This window comes from Aphelocoma coerulescens, chromosome 5 (genome assembly GCF_041296385.1).
Source record: "Aphelocoma coerulescens isolate FSJ_1873_10779 chromosome 5, UR_Acoe_1.0, whole genome shotgun sequence".
Classification (NCBI taxonomy): domain Eukaryota; kingdom Metazoa; phylum Chordata; class Aves; order Passeriformes; family Corvidae; genus Aphelocoma; species Aphelocoma coerulescens.
In genome coordinates this window covers 2,063,456-2,084,722 of record NC_091019.1, presented here as the reverse complement: position 1 = coordinate 2,084,722, position 21,267 = coordinate 2,063,456, and the positions used below count along the sequence as shown (strand labels likewise).

At 56.2% G+C, this 21,267-nt stretch overlaps 3 long non-coding RNA genes across 5 annotated transcripts; 2 read left to right on the top strand and 1 right to left on the bottom strand.

Moving 5' to 3' along the window:
• Positions 1 to 517: 517 nt before the first annotated feature.
• Positions 518 to 4,687, top strand: LOC138112098 (uncharacterized). Its single transcript, XR_011151550.1, has 3 exons — positions 518 to 1,408; positions 3,283 to 3,388; positions 3,585 to 4,687. It is a non-coding gene; the product is annotated as an uncharacterized lncRNA (long non-coding RNA).
• Positions 4,688 to 8,505: 3,818 nt separating this feature from the next.
• Positions 8,506 to 14,821, top strand: LOC138111067 (uncharacterized). 3 transcript variants are annotated; one of them, XR_011151245.1, is made up of 5 exons: positions 8,506 to 8,617; positions 9,490 to 9,668; positions 9,847 to 9,998; positions 13,405 to 13,519; positions 14,113 to 14,821. It is a non-coding gene; the product is annotated as an uncharacterized lncRNA (long non-coding RNA). The 3 variants fall into 3 exon arrangements; XR_011151243.1 differs by having other exon boundaries at positions 9,490 to 9,998; XR_011151244.1 differs by lacking the exon at positions 8,506 to 8,617 and adding an exon at positions 9,131 to 9,378 and having other exon boundaries at positions 9,490 to 9,998.
• Positions 14,822 to 16,128: 1,307 nt separating this feature from the next.
• Positions 16,129 to 18,587, bottom strand: LOC138112097 (uncharacterized). Its single transcript, XR_011151549.1, has 3 exons — positions 18,284 to 18,587; positions 17,470 to 17,634; positions 16,129 to 16,818 (listed from the first exon to the last, which is right to left on the bottom strand). It is a non-coding gene; the product is annotated as an uncharacterized lncRNA (long non-coding RNA).
• Positions 18,588 to 21,267: the final 2,680 nt, after the last annotated feature.

The window sequence follows — 21,267 nt, the reverse complement described above, 5'->3', positions numbered from 1 at the left end:
ACAGCTGCCCTTACCTGTGTTATCTTATCTGTAGCTTATCTGTGTATCCAGCGGGGGAGGAGGGACGGTGATTTTCCATTTGGGGTCACTGAGGACCACTTGGACCACTTCAGTATCCACGAGGCTGTGATGTTGTATGGGGTTCATCCCAGTATGTCCCAGAAGGAACCACCTCAATTATCTAGCCAAGGTCCTGGAAGCCTGAGGAGGTCCATGCTGGCTGGGCACTCTCCAGCTGTATTCCACTTGGACTTTTCCAGGAAACTCCAGCCCTTATAATCTAACTTCAGTGCCAGGAAAAATGGTGGAGAAGGTCATACTGGACGCTGCTGGGAAGCAATTCAAGGACAATGCCTGCGTCAGGCACAGGCACCTCGGGATAACAGAGGGAAATTCCCATCTAACTGGTTTCTTATCCCGCTGCCATAAGGTCACCGGGCTCATAGGTGGTGGGAAGGCAGTGCCTGTTCATTTTTGGGATTGTAGTAGGAGTTTTGGCCCTGCCCCTCACAGAATCCTTCTGGAGGTGCCTGGCTGTGCGATGAGCAGGGACAGGGTGTGCTGGCTGCTGCACTGGCTTTGACTGGGACAGGGAGCTCTTTCTTCCCAGTAACTGGCCCAGGGCTGGATTTGGATTCAGGATGGGAATGCTGCAGATAACACACAGATGGTTTGCTGGGTGCTGAGCCCTCCTCAAGCACTTTGCAGTGTCCCATGGGACAATCCAGGATGAGGAACCATCATCGGGGGCATTCCCTGTGCCTGGGGCAGCCGCCAGATAGGAGCTGGGGGGACTTCTGGAGGCTGCCCTTCCCTCCCTTGATTTTTTCCTCCATTTTTGGGGGGATGTGCGTGTGGAAAAGGCTTTATGGAAGCATCGAGCTGCTGGCCAGGGCACTTGGACTCGTTTTGTGCCTTGTTTGGGATGGGAAGAAAAAGGGGTCGGGGAGTCTGGAGGGTGATGATGTCCCTTAGGACACCCCAGTGTGGTGGGGGAGCAGGTAAGTGAGGGATGAGGGGGCCCGGGTGAGGTGCCCCCCGAAAAGGGAGGTTACAGCCCCAAAATGCCTGAAAATTTATGAGGGGCTTGTGTGTAAAATACTGAAAGCTGCAAATATTCCCTTTTCTGTATGTATTGAGAAATAGTAATGTACTTAAAAACTGCTTCCGAAATAAAACCCGATATCTGCTGTGTTATAGACAGGATATGGACTGTAAGGAATTCCGATTACGGAGCCATAGGGTTTGAAAATACCAATATATTCGTGTTTCCGGGGCCGCGGCCCGGAAGGAAACGCCGCAGCCCCCGGAACGCAGGCGCGGAGCCGACAGCGGCAATGGCGGGGAGCAGCGCGGGGAGCAGCGCGGCCGGGCCGGGGGCACCGGGGCGGCTGCTCCGGGCTCGGAGGTGAGCGGGGACCGGGAACAGCCCCGAGCGAACGGCGGGGGCCGCGGGGGATCGGTATTCCGGCACAGGGATGGGTGTTTGGCACAGGGATGGGTGTCCTGGCACAGGGATGGGTGTTTGGCACAGGGATCGCTGTCCCAGCACAGCGGGAGCTGCGGGCACGGGGCACCGGAGCTGCCTCGGCCGTGCGGGGCCCGAGGCGTCGCTCCGGGGTGGATTCTGTAAGGGACAAAAATGAACATTTTGGGGTAAAATCTGGGTTAATCTGCAGGGCAGAGAATGAAGAGTTTGGGGTAAGAATGGGCTGATCGGTGCTCGCCGGGGGGACCAGCTCGGGCTGGTTCTGTGTTGCTGTGAAGAATTTGCTTTGTGGAAAGAAAGAGACACCTGAGACTGCCGCGGGAATCCTGGGGTGGAGCCGGGAAGGAAACCTGGTCTGAGTGCGGGAATGGGAAGGGGGGGTCAGGAGGGGTCCTGGTCGGTCACTGGAGCCGCCGCCGTGAAGGCGACGTGTAACGATGTATGGCGAGGTGTAAGGAACATATTGATTATTGGATTATCTATAACGATGTGTAAGGAGCACATTGATTGCTGGGCTATCTAATGATATTATATAACGATCGTACAAGGAGATCGATATAAAATCCTCCATCGTCATCCTTCTCCCAGCCCCGCTGTGTTCTCAGGGTCTTGGAGGCAGAGTTTGGGTCTGGACAAGGCTCTCGGGCACAGGGTGGGATTCTTGGGGTGCAGGGCCAGGATGTGGACTCGATGCTCCCTGCGGGTCCCTTCCAGCCCAGGGAATGCTGCGATCCTGTGCCTCTGGGGGTGAAATAAAGGGGATCGGTGGGGTTTTTGCCCGCTGTGTTCACGGCCCCGCCGGCTCCGGGCGGGTTAAAGGCGCAGCTGCCCCGAGACAGCGGGACCGGCCGGGGCTGCTCGCTCCCGGTGCTGCCGCCTTGTGGGGAGAGCCCGGCACTGCAGCCCGGAACGGCGCTGGACACGGGATCGGCGTGGAACAGCAGCCCAGGGAAGGCTGAGGCACCCCAGGGAATGATGAGGTATCCCAGGGAATGCTGAGGTGTCCCAGGGAATGCTGAGGCACCCCAGGGAATGCTGAGGCATTCCAGGGAATGCTGAGGTGTCCCAGGGAATGCTGAGGCACCCCAGGGAAGGCTGAGGCACCCCAGGGAAGGCTGAGGTGTCCCAGGGAATGCTGAGGCACCCCAGGGAATGCTGAGGCACCCCAGGGAAGGCTGAGGTGTCCCAGGGAATGCTGAGGCACCCCAGGGAAGGCTGAGGCACCTCAGGGAATGCTGAGGTATCCCAGGGAATGCTGAGGCATTCCAGGGAAGGCTGAGGTGTCCCAGGGAATGCTGAGGCACCCCAGGGAAGGCTGAGGCACCTCAGGGAATGCTGAGGTATCCCAGGGAATGCTGAGGCACCCCAGGGAAGGCTGAGGTGTCCCAGGGAATGCTGAGGCCTCCCAGGGAATGCTGAGGCACCCCAGGGAAGGCTGAGGCGTCCCAGGGAAGGCTGAGGTGTCCCAGGGAATGCTGAGGCACCCCAGGGAAGGCTGAGGTGTCCCAGGGAATGCTGAGGTGTCCCAGGGAAGGCTGAGGCACCCCAGGGAAGGCTGAGGTGTCCCAGGGAATGCTGAGGCACTCCAGGGAATGCTGAGGCGTCCCCTGCCTGGGGCACTTGTCAGCAAATCCCTGATGTTGAGCAGACAAAGGAAAGTTCTGGGTTAGTGGGAGGAGGTTTCTGGAATGGAGTTGGGACAGGTGCTGATCCACCCATGGAATCACGGGGTGGTTTGGCTTGGAAGGGACCACCAAGATCATTTACGCTCTGTTTGTTGTCCGATTCCACAGCAAAGAACATCCAGAACTGGCACCTCACCCTCATGGACAGCAGGAATGCCTTCCATAGCTCTTGTTTAGGAATGGGAATGGCTGTTGGGAGCTCTGGCAGGACCAGGTAAGAACAGAAATGGGATCATTCTGGCTGCTGCTGGAGGTGGTTTTCTCTTTTCAGGATGTTCTGATTGATCCTTTCACAGCAGTGTTCTAGGGCACATTTGAGGGTAATTCCAGGAATTTCAAAGCAGTTGAAAACTGGTGGGGAAAAAATGTGAACCTGATCCATTTCTAGTAATTCCAAACTTCTCCCACAGCACCGTTCCAGGGGAAAGCTGATGAAAGGATAAAGATGCAGAGGAACAAGTGCTGTAAACCCCCCTGGCACTCTGACAGGGCAGACCTTCCAGTAATGCCAGTACATCTCTCTGAGAGACTCTGGGATCACAAGGTTTTCCAGGAAAGCAAAACAGGGGCGGAGATGAGGGAATAGGCTTCCAGTTAAGAATGGTTTGGTGGGTGTAGGAATGTTTCTTGTATGTTTGATGCTTCCCTTTTTATTCCTGAATCATGTAAAAATGATTCCTTGAGTAAATCATCTAAATTTGGGAATTTAAATTGGAGAGGGAACAGTGCAACATGAATACAGGCAGAGATCATGGAATGGTGGAATGGTTTGGGTTGAAAGCCCCATCTCTGAGCCTGTTCTGGGCAGGCTCCTGCCCATCGGCCACTCGGTGCAGGTGGACATGGAAGTCATGGAGGCGTTCAGGGAACGCTGATTGTTTTTCCCTGCCTCTGGCAGTCAGGTCATTACAAAGACTAATTGACCTCTTCCAGTGGGGAGACATTTGAACAAGAGGTGCCAAAAAGAATTGGAGCTTCTGCACGCTGGAATCTGCAAGTCTCCAAGTTAAAATCCCCCCTGGATGGTCACCGGTGCGATTCCCACGGACTGGTCACCTTGGCCAGGAGTGTCCAATCCTGCTGTCAATGCACTGGACCAGGATGTCATTTTCATTTCGTGTAAAGACCCTCTGGGTGCCCCCCAGTCACTGGAAGGACCGGACTGGGCTCCCAGGGCAGCAATTCCAGGTGTTCTCTTCATGGAAATAGCACAGGAGCCTTCCCCTTGCCCAGAGGAGCAGCCAGTGCCTCCCTCAGTCCACAAATCCCCAGGACAGAACACAGGGAAGTAACAGGAATATGGAAATCCCCCACAGTGGGAGATTCTGGTGCTCTGGATTAAATTTTGGATTTATAATGTTAAAGGGAGGGGGGTGTGGAGGGGTTTTTCTCCCTCTCCTGTTCATTATTGTTACCACTGCTCTTGCTGCTCTCACTGTTATTATGTGTTGTCATTACTCTCAAATGATTGCATTTGTCTTGGTTTCCATTATTAAACTGTTCTGAGCTGGAATTTTGTCTCTGGTCTCTTCCCCATCCCACGGGGGGTGAGGGAGCAGCTGCTGGTGCCCAGCTGGGGTCCAGCTGTGGCCCCGGGCACTTCTGGGGGCTCCGAACCCGAGGGACAGGAGCGGTTTTGGGCTCACAAAAAGAGACCCAGTGCTGCGTTTCGGGGGCTCAAAAGCAGGCGCAGAGCTTAAAAACAGAGACTAAATCCTGCATTGTGGAGTCCTGAGAGCAGGCTGGTATGGCCAGAGCTGGGACTCAGAAACAGTGACTAAATCCTGTTCTCAGGGCTTGAGGAAGAGAGCGAGTCCTGTGTGTTTGGGCTCACAAAGAGAAACTGAAGTGCTGCGTTTTGCTGGACCTGAATCAAAGCCCAAATGCCGTGTTTTGATGCTCAAAGCGGGCTCTTCGGGCCAGGGCGAGTCTGTGTCTCTGAGCTCCGAGTCCTGCCTTAGGCACAGCCCGAAGCCGGGCTCCCCGGCCTCACGCAGAGCTCGGGAGCAGCGACTCAGCGCCGCGTCCGGGGCTGGCGGCAGAGCCCGGGGCCGCGTCGTGGGGCCCAAGGCGGGCTCCGGGAGGGGCTCAGGGCTGAGCGGAGCCCGGCCCGGCGCGTCGGGCCCGGCTCGGGATCCCGGGGCTGCCCGGGCGCTGGCACAGCCCCGGCTCCCCGCGGAGAGCCGGCCGGAGCAGGAGCGGCAGCGCCGGGCTCGGCCCCAGCGCCCGTCCCGGAGCGGCTCCTCCCGGTCCCGATGCCAGCCCCAATCCCGCCGGGGAAGAGGCGGCGCCGCCCGGGACCCGCAGCGGCCGCCGGCAGGACCCGGAGCCCCGGTCCCGGGAGCGGCCCCGGTGCGCGGGGCGGGTCCGGCCCGGGAGAGAGGGGCGGGGCCCCGAGCGATGGAGCCGCCCCCGTGCCGGGCAGGGCGGGCCCCGGGGCCGGGCGGGGGCCGGGGCTCTGGGGCGGTCCCGGGCGGGGCCGGGGGCGGCTTCAGGGGCGGCCCCTGATGCGGCTCAGGTGCGCGGGGCGGGGTCCGCACAGGTGCGCGGGGCCCCAGCGCGGCTGCGCGGGGCGGGGCCGAGGGGATTTAAGGGCCGGGAAATCGCCCCCGCCGCCATTTGCGCGCTCAGAGCTGGGGGAGGCTGCCGCTGGGCCGGGCTCCCCCGGCGTGTCCCGGGTGAGGCTCCGCTCCCCCTTTTTCCTCCCCCTCTTTCTCCTGCCCTTCTCCTGCTCCTTCTTCCCCCGCTTATCACCTCTTTCCTACCCCCCCAGTTTCTTTCTCTCTCCCCACACGCTCCCTCCCTCTCTCTCTCTCTCCCAGCCCCCCTCCTGCCCTCTCCCCAGCCCCCTCCTGCCCTCTCCCCTGCCCTCTCCCCAGCCTCTCCCACCCTCTCTCCCTGCTCCCCTGCGCATTCCCGACCCCCGTACCCCTCCTTTCTCCCCGACCCCTCCTTTCTCCCCTCTCCCTACCCCGCTCCCCAACTCGACTCTCCTCACTCTCTTCCCGCTCTACCTCTCCTCTGTCCATCATCCTTTCCCCCCTCGTTCTCGTTCTCCCCAACCCACCCCGACTCCTCTCCCTACCCCACCTCATCCCTCCCTGACTCTCCCCTTTCCCTCTTTCCCCCGCAGCCGCGGGGCTCGGGGCGCCGGAGAATAAAGCCCAGAGGGCCGGAGCCCGGCGCCCCTGCCCTCGCTGGAGCCCCACACGGGGCCGGACCCGCTCGGCGGGTCCCCTGTGCAAACAAGAACACGGCCGGGCTCCGGCTTTCCACACACACACTGGGGATCCCCTCCTCAGGAGGGGGTCCCGGGGGGGTGGTGGGTTGGGGTGGGCCCCCTCCTCTGGAGGGGGCCCCGGGAGGTGTGGGTGGGTTTCAGGGAGGGTGGTGGGTTGGGGTAGGGTGGGCCCCCTCCTCAGGAGGGGGTCCCGGGGGGGGTGGGTGGGAGGGTTTCAGGGAGGGTGGTGGGTTGGGGTGGGCCCCCTCCGGAGGAGGGGGTCCCGGGGGGGGTGGGGGGGTGGGGGGGCTGGGCCCCCTCCGGAGGAGGGGGTCCCGGGAGGGGGGTCAGGGTGGGCCCCCTCCGGAGGAGGGGGTCCGGGGGAGGGGGTGGGGCGGAGGAGGGGCTTTCCCCCCTCCAGTCCCCGCCCCCTCTCCCGGACCCCCTCCTCCGGACGGGGCTCTCCCCGGCCCCCTCCCCGGGACCCCCTCCTCCGGACCGGGGCCCCGGGGGGGAGGGAGGGGGGCGGGTGGGGTGGGGGGGAAGCAGAGGGGGTCACGTCACTCTGCAGCATGAACAGACATAGAGACCACCAGCCAAACCAACAGCCCCTCCCCTCCAGCCCCCCCCCCCACCCCACCCGCCCCCCTCCCTCCCCCCCCCCGGGGCCCGGTCCGGAGGAGGGGGTCCCGGGAGGGGGGCCGGGGGGAGCCCCGTCCGGAGGAGGGGGTCCGGGAGAGGGGGCGGGGACTGGAGGGGGGAAAGCCCCTCCTATGCCCCACCCCCTCCCCCGGACCCCCTCCTCCGGAGGGGGCCCACCCTGACCCCCTCCCGGGACCCCCCTCCTCCGGAGGGGCCCACCCCCCCCCCCACCCCCCCCGGGACCCCCCTCCTCCGGAGGGGGCCCACCCCACCCACCACCCTCCCTGAAACCCTCCCACCCACCCCCCCGGGACCCCCTCCTCCGGAGGGGGCCCACCCCAACCCACCACCCTCCCTGAAACCCTCCCACCCACCCCCCCGGGACCCCCTCCTGAGGAGGGGGCCCCCCCTACCCCAACCCACCACCCTCCCTGAAACCCACCCACCACCTCCCGGGACCCCCTCCAGAGGAGGGGGCCCACCCCAACCCACCACCCCCCCGGGACCCCCCTCCTGAGGAGGGGATCCCAGTGTGTGTGTGGAAAGCCGGAGCCCCGGCCGTGTTCTTGTTTGCACAGGGGACCCGCCGAGCGGGCCCGGCCCCGTGTGGGGCTCCAGCGAGGGCAGGGGCGCCGGGCTCCGGCCCTCTGGGCTTTATTCTCCGGCGCCCCGAGCCCCGCGGCTGCGGGGGAAAGACGGGACAGAGGACGGGAATAAGGGAGCAGAGGGGGTCAAAGAAGGAGCGCAGGTGGGGGGTTCGGGGTGTGCAGGGGGTGGGGGACAGGAAAGGAGGGGGGGAGGACGAGGACGGGGCACAGGTGGGGGGGGTCAAGGTGCAGAGGGGGGAAGAGGGAAGAGGAACACGGGGAGGTGGAGAGGGAAGGAAGGGTGGGGGACGGAGGGGGAGGATTGAGGACAGGTGGGGGGAATTGGGAGGGGAAGGGGAGCAGGGTGTGGGGGCAAGGGGGACCCGGGATGAGGGGGAAGGAATGGTGGAAAAGGAGAGAGAGGGTGGGGGGGTAGGGCAGGGTCGGGGTGTGTAGGGGGACAGGGAAGGGGGATGGGGGGGGACCGGGCCGGGGGGAGGGAGGGGAGGGCTAGGGGGGAGAGGGGGGGGGGGGTTGGGGGGGGGGGTGTAGGGGGGTGGGGGAGGGGAGGCAGAGGGGGAAGAACGGAGAGGATTAGAGGAAGAGAAGTAAACACAAATTTAAAGGAAAAGAAATAATAGAGATAGAGAGACAGAGATATAGAACCCGGTCCGGCCGCAACCTCTCCCACCGAGCGCCGAGCGCGCAAATGGCGGCGGGGCCGATTCCCGAGGCTTAAATCCCCTCGGCCCCGCCCCGCGCAGCCGCTCTGGGGCCCCGCGCACCTGTGCGGACCCCGCCCTTCACACCTGTGCCGGCCCCGCCCCGCCCCGCCCGCGCCCGTAAATGCCGGCGGATCCGCGCCCGCTCCGCTTTGTGCGCTGGATGCTCATCCTGCTCGTCCCGGGCTGCGGCGGGACCGTCGTTCGGAGCGCTGAGCGGAGCCCGGCACCGGGGGCTGCTCCCGGCGCTGCGCCGAGCCCGAGGCGCTGAGGTGAGACCGGGAACGGGGCCCGGGGATTCGGGTCCGGGTCCTGTCGGTGTCTGCTGGGGGTCCCGGGCCGAGCCGCTTGTCCCTCGGCGGGCGGGGTGTAGCTCCCGGGGCCGGAGAACTGAGGTGGGATTGGGATGGCATTAGGGACCGGGATCGCCGCGGGTGCGAAGAACCGCTCCGGGATTGGCGCTGGAGCCGAGCCCGGCGCTGCCGCTCCGGCTGCGGCCAGCGCGGGGCTGGGGCCCCGCCGGCGCTCCGGGTACGGTCCCGCCGCGGCCGCGGGGAGCCGGGGCCGTGCCGGTGCCGGGCCCGCCGGGCGGGCGGCGCTTCCCCGGAGCAGGCGCTGGATCGCGGCTGGAAGCGGGCGGGGCGCGGGGACCGCCCGTGCCGGCCCCGGCTCCCCCCGAGGCCGCCGCTCCCGCAGCGCCGCCCGCCCCGTGGGGCGGAACCGGAGCGGCGGCGCTCCCGGCCCGGGCCCGCCCGCAGCCCCCGCGGGGACGCGCAGCTCCCCCAGCCCCGGCGCTGCCGAGGCCGCCGCACCCCCTGCGCAGAGCAGCGCCCGCCTCCCCCCGCCCCGGGGCCGCTCCCCCGGGGGCCTCCCGCCCGCCGCGCCCCCGCCCAGCGAGCGCGGCTGCAGCGCCGCGGCCGGGAGGAGCCGCTCCCCCGGGCCGGGCGCTGGCGCCGAGTCCGCTGCTGCCGCTCCTGCTCTGACTGCGCCCGCTCTGGGGCCGGGGCTCGGTGCCGCTCGGGCCGCTCAGCCGGTACCTGATGCTCTCCTTCCTCCCCCCTGCTTTCTCTGGGGCTTGCACGCTCCAATGCAAAAACCTCTGGGTTTAAAAGTCCAGTGAAAAGTGTTTATTCTTTATTTCCAGAGCACAGGAGATCTTGAGTGGCAAAGGATACACAAGGAGCACCAAGTCGAACCCTTATGTGAATGCCTCATCTGGGGATTGAACCCACACCTGGGCATTCTCAGCACCCTGCTCCAACCAAGCCAATCTCAGCTCCTGGCAATGTCCTGCCTGGCATGGCAATGCCAAGTGCCAGCAAGGTAATTCCTATGCAAATACAGCTCCTTCTTTTATGCTAATGCTGCTTTACACACCAGCCCCTCCAATGGCCACAGGGCAGAGCTCCATGGCCAGCACCTGATCATGGAACACCACAGGTGATCAGTTGTGTGCCAGCACAAAACTCTTCCCATAACCCTGATTTCCTGTCCTTTCCAGGATTTACCCAACAGCTGTAAAGGTGCTGGTTCCATGTCCCTTTCCAGGGAGAAATGAGCAAGGCAAGTCCTGAGGGTTCACTTGGTCCTTGGCCAAAGATCTTCTGGAGAGTGTCAGAGCTGCTCCTGCCTGCAGAGGGGCGTTTCCCACAGGTGAGTGTTCACAACCCAAAATCACAGTGGCTCCTGAGGCCGGGGCAGCTTTTGTGGCCCAGAGCTGCACAGAGCTCTCAGCGACTCCTGCTCACTGCCAGGAGTGTTCCTTGGTGCTCCTTCTGTGTGTCCCAGCTGGCAGGGAATGGGGGCAGGGAGAAGGCCGGGAGCCCCAGGAAGGGAAGCAGCAGCTCTTGTGCTTTGGATTTGCAGAGAGGAGCTGTGCCTGCAGTGTCCTGCCCGTGGCACGCAGCGTGCCAAACACACATCCCGGGAACGGGCACTGGGCTGCCCGGGCAGCGCTGGGATGGACATGGATAAAGGGCTGCCCACGGCCCCTCGGCCGGGGGCTGCTCTGAACAGGCACCCGGAGATGCTTCAGCCCCGACAGACCCCACTGACACCCCAAAAATACCCCAAGGAACAGCTGGCACCGGGGAATGTCGGCACAGGCTGTTTGCAGAGGGGCTCAGACAGCAATTCCCGCTGCCGACCTCCCACACACCTGCCAGCTATGTCCCAGCCACCCAAAATGCCTTCCCTTCCAGCCTGAGGACATCATCCCTCAGCAGCGTTAAAGCCAAGGCAAGCTTCCCCCACAGCAATGAAATGCCAAGCAATGCCCTCAGAGATGCCTTCAAATGAAAGGTCAGAGGCAGAGAAATCTCTTTGGATTGAGTTGGCAGTTTTTGGGGAGCCAGCTGGAGCTGCACAGCTGATGGAAAGCTTTCCCAGGTGGCTCACACTGCAGGTGCCCTGAAGGCAGGGATGTGCATCCCTTTCCTGAGGGAAAAGAACTTCCAGAGGCCACTCCTGAGGCTCTGCAATGAAATCAGCTCCTGCAGGGAGAGAACTCCTCCCATGGGCACAGGGGCTGCCTCAGCACGGGCTGGGAGCGCGTCCGGCCAGCGCCTTCTCCTGCTTCCAAATATCACCTGGAGCCCGAGCTCGGGGGGTGCAGGCAGCTGAATTCCAGGGAACTCTGCCAGGTGCCCCCAGGGACATTGGGGGGGCTGGGGGATGAGGGTTACAAACAGCAAATTCTATGGAACATGAACCTGTCCTTGCCCTGACCCTGCTGAGCTTCCCTGGAAGCTCTGCTGCTTCCTGACACACCTGCTGTTAAATAGGCAGCTCTGCATGGGAATATCCATGCTCCAGGAGGCACTGGGAGGCTATTCCAGTGACAATTCAGCAGGGAATTCAGGGCTTTGGCTAGAATTCATGTGAACTAGCAAAGCCAAACCCCAAATCTGGGCACCACACAGGGAACAATCTTTGTGCTGCCCTGGCAGCCAAAGCCCCTGGGCTGGGAAATGTCAGCAGGCAAATGGATGGAATGATCTAAATCCCAGCATCCCCCAAAGGGACGATCCATCACCTCCTTTTGCTCCCAAAGTGTCCACTCTGTTCCCCACAGGTGCCCTGGGGATGCCAGGGAGGTCCCTTTGCCCACAGTGCCTTTCTCCTGCCCCTCTCCAGGCCGAGGCCTCTTCTCCCTTCCCTGCCAGCTGCTGCCAAGGAAGGAGGACACAGTGAGTCCTGAGTTTACCTCCAAATAGTCCTTCCCTCACCTTGAGATGACCTGAGACTTTACCCCCAAAATTTCCCCATCTGTCTCCTTTTGAGTTCCTCATTTTTTACAAGGAAGCATTCTTTCTCTGCTCTGGAGATTACCACAAGATTTGCCCCCAAAACTTTCCCCACCTGTCCACTACCTCTTTCCTCATTTCCACCTCAGTATTTTTATTCTTTGCCCTACAGATGCTTTCAATTTTTACCCCCCAGAATTTCCCTACCTGGCCATAACCAATTACCTCAGTTTACCCCATCAAGTGCATTCTCTCTGCTACAGATCACCTCAGATTTTACCCCCAAAATTTTCTGTACCTCTCCACCACTGAGTACTTCATTATTACCTCCAAATACTCCTTTTCTACCATGGAGATTCCCTCGAGTTTTACCCCCCAGATTTACCCACCTGTCCACAGCAATTCCCTCAGTTTACCTCAGGATGCTCCTGCTCTCTCCTAGAGATGACCCCACATTTTACCCCCTCAATTTTCCCTACCTGCCCAATTCTGATCACCTCCTTTTTACCTCAAAATAGGAGTTCTTTCTTCTACAGATTAACTTAGATTTTATGACCAAAATGTCTATTTTGTCCCCTGTACACTGACTAGATTGTAAAACCAAAACCACGCAGGTTCTGTCTGTCTTATCCCCAAAATATTCGTTCTGTCCCCTACAAATTAGGTCCGATTTTTTCTCAAAAACACTTCCTGTTCCTACATAATTACCTCAGGGTTTGCCCCCTAAATTCTACCTATTGTTGGCTACTGGTCACCTCATTGCTTCCTCAATATGTTCATTCTCTGCCCTACAGATCTTCCCAAGTTTTACACCCCAAATTTCCTTGCCTCGCCCCATTGACTGCCTCAGTTTATGTCAGTGGTCACACTCTCCCTAGAGATTACCTCAAGTTTAACCCCCAAAATTTTCCTTAACTGTCCACAACTTATTACCTCATTTTTACCTCAAAATACTCATTCTCAACATTTAGATTATTTCAAGTTTTTACCCCCAAAATTCCCCTACCTGTCCACTACTGATTCCCTCATTCTTTCTTCAATATTTATTTACTTTCTACCATGTAGCTTCTATCAAGATTTACCCCCAAAGTTTTCCATCTGTCTACTACTGATTACCTCATTTTTACCTCAAAATGTTCTTTCTACAGATTATTTAATGTTATTTTTATACACATTTCCCTACCTGCCCCCAACTGCTTCCCTCATGTTACCTCAGTGTGTTCATGCTCTCCCCTAGAGATTAGCTCAGATTTAGCCCCCAAATTTTCCCCACATGCTCAGTACTCATCACCTCATTTTTCCCTCAAAGTGTTCATTCTCTACTCTTGAGATTTTGTCAAGTTTTGCCTCCAAAATTTTCCTTATTTGTCTACTACTGAGTACCTCATTTTTACACCAAAATATTCATTCTGTCCCCTACAGATTACCTCAAGTTTTACCCCCCAAATTTTCCTTCCTGTAAAATATTAACTCTTTTCTGCCCCCAAAATGAGTGATCTCTCCCCTAAACATCACCTCAGCTTTTCCCTCAAAAATGCCACCTCTCTCCCCTTGACATCCCCTCCCATTTTCCTACACAAACAATTCTTGTGTCCCCTCTCAGCCACCCCAGGTTTTCAGCTGAAAATGTCTCTTCTGTCCCCTCTAAGTTATCCCAGGTTTTCCCAGTGAGGAGCTGCAAGGAATTCAGGCAGGGCCAATGACACCAGGGAACAGCTGTAAATTCAGAGGCAGAGAGAGAAGATCTACCAGGAAAGGGGAAAGGTTCAGAAAACATTTCTGCAATTAATTAATTAATTAATAATTATTTCCAGTTCCCCACTGAGAAGAACACAAACTCACAGCTGTTAAGGCCTGACGGTTCCAGAGCTCAGCACATGTCCACAAAGGCAATCCCAGCATCTGCAAGAAAGAAAGAAGCAGCAAAAGGTGATTTCTTCTCTTTCCAAGTTATTTCAAGTGCTCACACCCAAACCAACCTTTGCTCTTGATTCTGGCCGGGTGCATGGTGAGCGGTGGGCACAGGTCATGTCATCCATGCTGATGTGAGTGATGCTTTCTGGGGGAAATCAGCTGATTTCCAAAGTTCCCTTCCTGCCCCGTGCCTGATCTGCACAGGAGAAAACCCCTTCCCTGAAGGGATTGTGCTCCCTCTAATGCCATTTGCCCAGTCTGTTCCATGGGGATATTGCCAGCCTGGGGCAGCAGAGGCACCCGCAGCTCTCAGCACTCTCTGCTCCAAGCACAGCTCTGGGCTCCTTTGCAGACTGCCTCTGCCGTGGGGTTTTCTCCAGGAGAAGCCAAGGAATTGCTCATGGAAGGGTGCAGATGAAGTGATCCCAAAGGGAAGCAAAGAATCAGTACTCCAGGAAGAGCCCTTGGGAGCTGCTGGGCTGAGGTGGGAAGGGGACATTCCTTGCCTGCAGGGCCAATACACAACAACCTCCAACCCAAAGCACAGACTGGCAGGTGGGGTCTGACAGCACCACTCTGACAAACCTCCTTGTCATTCTTCCCTGCAGTGACTTTTGCAATCAAACTCTGAAGCTGACAAGCCCAGCAGCTCTGTCCATCCACTCTGGAAGGAAAGGATACTCCAGGGATGAGGCCCATTCCCAGCAAACGCTCCCAACACAGCCCGGAGGCACCGCTGGAGCTCGGGTGTGGGGCTGGGAAGGGCTGCCAGGAGCACGCAGCCCCCAGGTGGGGTGGCAGCGGCAGCAGCAAATTCCCCCAGGCTGATGGCACAACAGAGAGACAAAGGCCAGCAGTGCCCACGGGAGGTGCAGGGTTAATTCTGCTCCCTGCCCTGCCCCATCCCTGCAGGAAAGCTCCAGGGGGGAGAGAAACTCTCAGGGTGCCCAAAATGCAGCATCTGTCACCCTAATCCCGCTTCAACTCAGCATGGGGGGCCAAGCTCCCCCCACAGGTAAACACTGAGCTGAGCTGGTCAGGCTCAAACACAGCCCCAGTTCTCACCTCCAGCCTGGTGGGGCCAGAGCCCCTTGGCTTTGGCTGCTCAAACACCAAAGCTTTTGGCAAAGATGGGACGAGTTAAATGGGCTTTCCTGTCCTGAGAGAGAGAAGAAATTGTTGAAATTAAGCATGGAAATTAAGTCCACTGTGGAAGTCAAAGGCTCCTGGCTTTCCCACTCCTGTTCTGATTGCTCACTAGAGGGTTTTATCCATAACAAATGAGAGGTGGCACCAAATAAAAGAGCTCTTTTTCAACATTTTTTCCCTACTTTCTTTCATACATAAAAAGGATGTCCATTTTTTCTTAGTGCATTCTTTGCCTAATTTTAACAGAACCATTTTCCTTCTAGGCCCCACTTGTGGGTTCTTCACTCCTTTGCCATCAGACTTTGGACAAAGGAAGAGAAGGATCTGCTCCACACGGGTGTCATCCAACAGGGAACACCCCCTGTACCAGCCCCAGCCTGTGCCAAGCACACTGCCTCACTCTCCCCATTCTGGATTCTGGCTCCAATCCAGTCTGAGTTTTCCCCTGTTTTCCATGTCTCAGGACAGGAACTTGTCCTGGTCAGGGTGTAAGGCCTTAAACTGCACATTGATCTGGGGGGCTGTGACTGGGATTCCAGCAGGGAATTCATTGTTTCACAAATAGAAATTATTCCAGGGAGCTGCTGCTTCACCACACAGTGTCAGCAAAAGAGAGAAAACACCAAAGGTGTATCCAAAAAGAAGGATGAAATGATTCCTCCTGCTTTTAGTGGGATCAGGGCTTATGCTGCCCTGGAATGACAAAGAACTTCTCCCTCAGCCCCCCAGAGAGCCCTCAAAAAGCCAAAGCACAGCAGGGAAGGAAGGAAAGGCACCTGCTGGGGACAGCACAGGTCCAGCTGCTCATGGGGACTGGGAATGAGGCCGGAGCCAAAAGCACCTTCCCAGGCTGGAGGGGCTTGCCTAAAGCACCACCTCTGGGAAGCAAAGGGCTATGGAAGAAATGGAGTGGGAATTCACAATAATAATCACAATGTATTGGGAAAGAGCAACAACAGAAGCAACAATCATTCCAAGGGAGCAGGAGGGATGCTGAGCTTGAAACGAGGTTTGAGTGAGGCAGCAGCTCCTGGGAGTTCTAACCCACAGCTCCAGCTCTGCGATTCCAGGAGCACTGCAAGCTCCTACTGCCCCGTCCCCGGCTTTGCCTCCTGCCAGTACTCGGCACCTCGGGCACGGCTGGGTGCGAGTGCTCCAGTGCTGCTGCCCCGAGGGAGTGGGAAAATGGCCATTAAACCACTTCCCACTGGGCTGGCTCCGAGCTCTGGCTGGGGAAAACATTTGGCACCCCTGGCATTTCAATGAAATCAGTTTCCATCACTTTGAAGATGCACTGAATAAACCCAGGGCACAGAAGTAAACCTCTCCCCATAAGGACAGCCCCAGGGAATACACAATTATTCCTATGCCTGGCCAAACAAACCAGCAGCCAGTTTTTGGGGAGAGACTCCAGACTCTTATCTCCCTCCCTGGCTGTAAAACACTTGCAGAAGCTTTGGAGTTCATACAAGCTTGTCAGGATTTGGATACTTCATTTAAATTCCATTCAGATACTGGAATGGAAGTGTCCTGAAGGCACCTCCACTCAGACTTTAATTTTAAGCCCACTACCACCAAAGAAGTTCGATGTTCTTTTCTCAAGAACACCCCACCTCTGCTTCTTTAGGTGTCTCCATGTGGGACAGAAAATAAACGTGGACAAATTTTAGAATGCAGCTTCCAAGTCAAGTTACCTGCTAGGAAATGACTCCAGCTCTCTGGTACCTTGGGCTGTTTTAAACACAGCCTGGCCCTTCATGGCTGAGGCTCTGAGCTACACAACTTGTGAGTGGGCAAGTAGCAGCAGCTGAGGTCTCATCCCAGCTGTACACAAAAACAGGGAGTGGGGGCTGCACTTGGATACCTGCAGGCAGGGTTGGGCCCCTTCTGAAAGCTTCAATCCCTGTTTTTCAGAGATTCAATCAGGGATAATGACATTTTCACAAAGCTCTCTTAAGGCACATGAAAACCCGAGTAAGAAAATGGAATCAAACCCTTTGTTCCCCTGGCCTCACTCCCCAAATTCCAACGGGACAGACAAGTCCCTCTCCTCAGAAGGCAACGTCTCCTACCTGGATCTGTGCCTTCCCCAGCCTTTGGTGGCTGCTGTCTCCATCCTCCCACACCTCCTCATCTTCCTCCTCAGCAGGCCTGGCTTCCTCATCCTGCAGAGCAAGCACAGGGACAGTCACCAGCCTGCTCATCCCAACCCTGGCCAGCAGGGATGGACTGCTGGGACCCCCTGGACGGTCACCCCTCTGCTGGGCACCATCCCTGCTCTGCAGTCCATTCCCGTTCCTGGCCTGGCATCTCCTTTGAACGGGATGTTAAACCACAACCACTTGCTCTGCTGGCTTTTGGGACAGCAGAGACTCCCCCAAGGCAGTGGACAAAGCTCCTGTTCCCACACCCTCTGCCTCCCAAAGCCCTGCTAGGGCCAGGCAGAACAAGGGAAACCCCTCACTTCCTGCTGGAAATTTCCTCTTGTGCTCCTAAACCCAGGGAAATCGTGGCTGCCCCATCCCTGGAAGTGTTCAAGGCCAGGCTGGATGGGGCTTGGAGCACCCTGTGGATGGAATGAGGTGATCCTTAAGGTCCCTTCCCACCCAAACTATTCTGCCATTCCAGGATGATTCTGTGATCTCTCCCTGCATTTGTTTTGCATCGTTTCCTCTCTAATTTGAATTCCCAAATTGAAATTATTTTTCAAAGAAATCATTTTCAATTATCCCAGGAATCAAAAGGGGTGCATCAAACATACAAGAATCATTCCTACATCCATCAAATCATTATTAATTGGAAGCCACTTTCCTCACCTCTGTCCTTAGTTTTCCTTTCCTGGGAAACCTTATGATCCCACAGTTTCTCCAAGAGATTTTCTGGGATTGCAGAAAGCTTTGCTCTGTCAGGGAGGCAGGGGGGTTGACAACACTTGTTCCTCTGCATCTTTATCCTTTAACCAGCTTTCCCCCAGAATGGTGCTGCAAGAGAAGTTCAGAATTACTAGAAATGGATCAGGTTCACCTTTTTTCCTCACTCTTTTCCAACTACTTCCAAATTCTTGGAGTTATCCTCAAATGAGGCCTAGAAAACTACTGGGAAAACATCAATCAGAGGAACATCTTGAAAAGAGAAAACCACATCCAGCAGCAGCCAAAACAATCCCATTGCTATTCTTACCTGGTCTCCAGGTGCTCCTGCCAGAGCTCCCAACACCCATTGCCATTCCATGAGGGTGAGGAGGCAGTTTTGGACGTGTTCTTTGCCATGGGATTGGATAACAGAGCCCAGAGGGTCTTTGTGTCCCTTCCAAGCCACCCCATGACTCCATGATACCATCAGCACCTATACCAATTCCATTCTGGACAGCCCAATTCCATTCCTCCCATCAACTCAGAATTTCTCCCTTCCTCTCTCTGCTCCACATCAGGCATGTGTTGCCACGTGCCACAGGCATGGGATGCCTCAGCATTGCCTGGGAATGCCACTCAAGGCTGCCCTTGTGGCCTCAGCGCTCCAAAATGCCCAGCTGGCTCCCGTTCCAGCTGGGAATGTCCCAAACAGCAGCGTGGGCTGTGCCCTCTGCCATCCCACCCTTGGGACAGCTCCCATAGAATGTGACTGACTTACTGGGTTTGGAATTCCTGGCTTAAAAAGCAGGTGCTGGAATATCCTCTCCTGGGAATATCCAGAAGACCAGAAGGCTCCCTGGAAGCCACAGGTCAGGGACAGAGTCAGATGAACGATCCTGAACTGGTTTTCAGGGGATGCATCCCCAGCCTGTGGCTGCAAAAACTCCAGAGCTGTTCCTTCCCCTTGGGACAGCCAGGGAAAACATCCCCAGCATGGATTTCTGACAGGAAAAACCTCACTGCTCCAGGCTACTTGGCTCCTCCCAAATCCAGGCCAGCACTCCAACAGGCTCTAAGGACAAAACAACAGGAAAGACCATCTCAGGGCACACGCCACGAGCTGGGCGTCACATTCCTCACTGGAACTGGGCTGTTCCCACATCCCTGTGACAGTCGGGAGCATCCCCCGTTCCTCGCTCCTCCCTTCAGGAGAAAGAGACAACAGAGCTGTCAAACAGCCAGTGTATGTCACAGACTGAAATATTATATTTTCTGACTTCAACATTTTCTTAAAGACATTTAAAACTGTATTACAAAAGCTGAAGAGAAGACTGGAACACCCTGAATGGGGCCCTGAGGCCTGACAGCGCTCGCTGATGAAGAGAAGATAAAGTAACAGCTCAGGGCTGGGGACATTCACTGAGCATGGGCTTAACACCTCCAAGGTGGGGACCACAGCCCCAGGGCGATCAGCTGCCAGGCTCCCACAGCCCCTGCACCAAGGGCTGGAGGGAGGAGAGGCTCTGGGTGTCTTGGAAAAGCCTCTGGGCAGAGGTGCAGTGAGTGCCCATCCTCCACTGTGCAGAGCCCAGCTGAGGGGTGCTCACCGGGAGAGGGAAGCTTATCCACAGCAGAAGGGGGGACATGGCCCATCACAGGGGCCCCCAGACCCTGCACCAGAGCCCCAGAGATGATGCACCAGACCCTCAGTGTTGCAAGGGACAGTGTGTCAGGCTGGCCCCTGTAAGAAAGACACGGGGGCGTTCCCACCTGGCCCAAAGTGGGCATTAACCCACGGAATTCTGCACCCTTCGGCCTGGGGCAGCATGGAGCGGGATGGCCACGGCGGCGACAGGGGACCCTCAGCAGCAGCAGAGCGGATGGAGGGGAGCAACGAGACGTCCTTGGGACTCTCAGATGGGTGATGGGCTTCCACCTACCCCTGTCACCTCTCCCTGTTCCCCCACCCCCCACGCACACTTCTTTGCTTTCTCTCTTTTCCCTTTTCTTTGCCTCTTTTCCTATCAAATAAAATACATCCCTTTTTTGGCAACAACATCTAACCTCGTTTGGTTTTAATCTCATTTCTGGGATATTTTGAACCTTCCAAGTTCTTTCCGGTTTATGCTCAGAGACTTGGCTTGCTTTGCTTTCCTGGGTCTAAACCAGATTGGAACATCTTGATGGCGTAGTCGGCAGGATGCCCTAAAAATGAGAGTGTTGTTTCCAAAAAATCAATGAATTGCTAATTCTTATGATCGATCATTTTAGACATCTCCTAACACCTCTCTACCTTTCTTCCTCTGTCTCACTCTTTTGGTTGGTTGGTTGGTTGTGTGTTTGCACGTGTACCTGTGCCTGTATTTGTAACTTTGTTTGGTTTGGTAGAAGAGGTACCTTCCCAGAGATGAGGGGTGAGACTTTTGTACATTTGCTTTACGCTGGGCACCCTCTGGGAAAGATCACCCCCAAATTTGTGGTAACATAAAATATAGTGCATAAGCTTTGTTTCCTTTTGTTGAATGAATTTGTTGCCAGGTCATCCTCTGCGGGGATGGTCTGTGCACTGAAATGGTTGCTGTAACATCCAGGTGGTCATTGTTGTTTAAATTCTCTGCTCTGCTAGCAGGGCCAGAGTTAAAAGAGGCTGCAGGCAAAACCATCCGCCGGCTGCTGAACTTGATTGTCATGTCCAAAGAAAGTTTTGGAATGCAAATGAGAGAGAACTTTACAGGGGGAAAAACTGAGAAGTTTTGAACCTGTGACATTCTCTGAAGTGTGGTCTAAAGCAGCATGTAGACCCTGAATTAAAACTGGCAAGGGTCAGAAAATTACCACCAAAACGATACCTGTATGGCTGCTGAAAAATCGAAATTTGGCCATAAACCTGGCAAAATTAGAATCTAATCAATAAAATGTAATGAAAGCACAAAAAAAGGCTGGGTGAGTAAAAGGAGCAAATGTTATCTGCAAAACTGATAAGACTAACTGCTCCAGGCAGAAATGCCCTGGGAAAAAAAAAAAAAAAAAAAAAAAAAAAAAAAAAAGGAGAAAAAGGCATCCCGGATGCCTAAACCACTCACTCCACAGAACATCGAATCAATTGGAGGAGACCCCATTGAAAAACAAACTGTGGGACATGAAACCTAATAATAATAACAAATTGATGCAATTAACAACTTCCTTTACACAGACATATTTTGCCTGGGAAGCTTCTTTTGTCTTTCTAGGAATCCAAACATCCCTGCACTGAAGAAAAGGAGAATGAATTTGGGAGCAGCAAAACTGCAAGCAGCAGATTCACCCCTAGATGTGATAACCATCTCTTCACTTTAAGCTCTGTGACTTTCTAATAACTACAAGAAGTTTTTGTTTTAAGATCAGTCTGTAGTAGGCCGAATTTTTACTTTTCTTTTATAGGAACCTACCAACAGATGAAATAGAGCTGTGTGAGAGAACCAATGCAACTTTTAAATTGTCATCCTGACTGCTTGCCTTGTCAATTCATTTGTTAATGTTTGCAATTTGTTTGTGTTTGCATTACAAGCAAATCAATTTAATTTTATATATTGTTGAGTTCTTTTGCTGAGATAGTGTGGCAAAAGGTCTTAGGAATGTTTGTTTGTTTTTTGAAAGTTGGTACAGGAATATATACATAAAAGAAATCTTACATATATCTTTTTCCCAGTTCTACCTTGGAATCATTATAATTTGGCTAATTCTTTTTTCTCTTCAAGAATTATCAATTAGTGAACTAAAAAA